The sequence below is a fragment of the Micropterus salmoides genome, unplaced genomic scaffold (assembly GCF_014851395.1).
Source record: "Micropterus salmoides isolate LMB-PRFRI ecotype aquatic unplaced genomic scaffold, ASM1485139v1 Ms_hic_scaffold_2, whole genome shotgun sequence".
Lineage (NCBI taxonomy): Eukaryota > Metazoa > Chordata > Actinopteri > Centrarchiformes > Centrarchidae > Micropterus > Micropterus salmoides.
Genome location: NW_024041150.1, coordinates 28192777 through 28195527, shown reverse-complemented (window position 1 = coordinate 28195527; position 2751 = coordinate 28192777).

Genomic DNA, 2751 nt, shown 5'->3' with positions numbered 1-2751 from the left:
AAAGTTTTACTAAATTAACTCTCCACATCCTCCAAAGATAAACTGTCTGATAGATTGAACGGTTAAACTACAGTATTTCACAAGAAAAGCAAATATTAGAGAAAATGCTTGAAAATAAATATAATCTTGTGTACTGAGTTTCTTTTTATTTTCTGATTTCATAGATACCGTTTAAAGCAAAGTCTCTTAGCATATCCAAAGAGTTAAATTATCAAGTATATTAGTCTCTGACAGCAGGCCTGTGAGAGTGACAATACCACAGTAGAAGGAAGCTTATAAAGGAAGCTTTGACTCTCATGTCAACCACAGCAAGACACCAAAACCTGCTGAAAATGTTTCAGATAGGAGCAGTACACCAGCAAAATGTTTAACAAACTGGCCTATTGACCTGTTTCCCTATATGTGTACTACCCCATCCTGCTGACTTTAGATACATTATGTTGTGCGGAGAGTCAAAGACAAGAATGTGTGTCAGAAGTGGCAGAAGTATACGGCTCAGCTCTGCAGGACTAAAGCATTTTATTGTAGTGAGTCTGTGATTCAGGTGGCCTTGTTGTTCTGTTCACTCAGCAGAGCGCAAAACACTGGGTTGCTCAGTTATGCAGACTTTAGTAGCCAAGGTTATGTCACAGCTGCCTTTTGTTCTGCTATCATGAATTAACAGTTTGTTCAGGAAGTGCAGAGGTCTCTCAGGTGAATCTGAGGTTTCCTATGAAATCACGAGAGATGCTAATAAAGCTGAGGGACTGAAAGTTCAAGGGTCCTCGTCGCCCTGCCTCTGCAGCTGGAGCGTCCCTGAGCAAAACTGAATCCTCTGGAGGAAGTACCAACATGCTCAAACAGACTTCCATACAAAAAATGACAGTTTTTATGAATAAACCAAAGTAGGCATGTGTAGAAACAGTAAATACACCCATCTTTACAGTTGTTTGTGTTGTTATTATCAGGCTAAAATCAAACCAAAGACTGCAACATATAAAGCAATATGTTATTTATATATATATATTGCAGAAAAAATGTATAGCCTTGTGTCTGATCATTGTTTGTTTTCCCAGTTTGTTGGAGTGAGGAACTAACATATCCTGTACATGCTCCTAAACATAACTTAAAGTGAAAGACACTGGAGCTATTTAAAGAAGTCATGGGCTTTGTTGCAGACCTATCATATCGCATCACATCATTTCTGAAAGTAATGAGCCTTTACATTGAAGTGGTATCAAGTTCACGTGCAGGAAGGATATGAGGGACACGCATCGATGTGGACGACTCTGTCATTCTCACACTGAACAGGCAGCTTTTAAACAGCTATCAAATCTTTATTAAAACTCATTTACATGGGTCACATTTATAGGTCACAAACCTGCAGTCTAAAAAGGGAGAGGTTGACAACCTTCTACTAGCAGCATGGGTTAGGGGAGCTGTTTTTCATCCTATGCAAAGGGAATATATGTATATATAATATATATATGTGTGTGTGTGTGTATATGTATGTATGTATGTGTGTATATATATATATATATATATATATATATATATATATATATATATATATATATGTGTGTGTGTGTGTGTATATGTATATATATGTGTATATATATACAGGGTGGAGACACACCAGCAGCCCCTGCAGTGTGAGGAGTGATGTCTCAGTGAGTGGGCTAAATTTAGACTCTGGCTTCTACCGCATCTTGAATAATAAGTGTGAATGAGTAGAGTCGCTGTGCTTGCGTGTGAGTGAAATTCAGAGAATGAGGAGTTAAAATAAAACTGACAGTCAAACTGAGAGGAAGTGGTGAATAGACCAGAAACATAAAGGAAGCAAGTCAAGATGCTGCAATTTGACCGTGCCTTATCTTTCACCCATAAGCTGCCTTGTTTGGGGAGGGATTGGGGTATGTGGAAGGTGTACCGTGCAGCAACAAGAGTACACTTTGGAGGAACAGCTGATGGGTGAAGGGGGGGGGGGGGGGGGGGGGGCTAGGAGGGTCCTGGAGAGGCTGAGTGAGACAAGAAAAAGGAAAAACAAGTAGGTGGAGCGAACTAGAAAGGAGGGCGGCGCCACAGTTCTCTTATGAAGGACACCATGTATATTTAGTCAAAGACAGCTTCTCCTGTACAAGCACAGCACAGATCTAATGTTCATGAGGCAGACCTGAACGACTCTACAAGACTTTTCTGTTTTTCGCGCACTACTGGAGCGGCTTCTGGTTGCTGCGCAGAGAGGATGCTTTTGTCTCTACAGCGCACACCTGGAACAAGAGAACAGTGAGTGCTTTTTGGCGGCTGATTTCGTTGCTCAAACCAGAAGCAAAGTGAAGGACCGAGTTCCTTCCTTGTATCACTATTAAGGAATGCCATTGGACATGAGCTTGTGACACCGGCAGACACCAGTGCAATAAACAATTTGGTCATCTGCGCTCTGTCCTTGAAGAAACGTTGCAGTTTCAGCCAGGGTTTTGCACTGTGAACGCAGGAAATTGACTCGAATTCCAACAGCCTTCACTTCTTATTGTTATTTATTCAGTTTATTTTACTGATTTTCACTGTCACGGGTTTGCTCATAGGGCAACAGCAATCAACTCTCCATCAAATAAGCACAGCGGGTTATCAGTCAACGTAGTTTTACGCACAAAGGCGCTTGAGCTCAAGCCGAGACAAGCGCACGGGCAGCAACATCAGGTGCTGTTAGGTGGACAAATAATATAAAAGCACAACCAAAGAAAGCAGGGCAGTCCAAGTCCAGCCATCAAA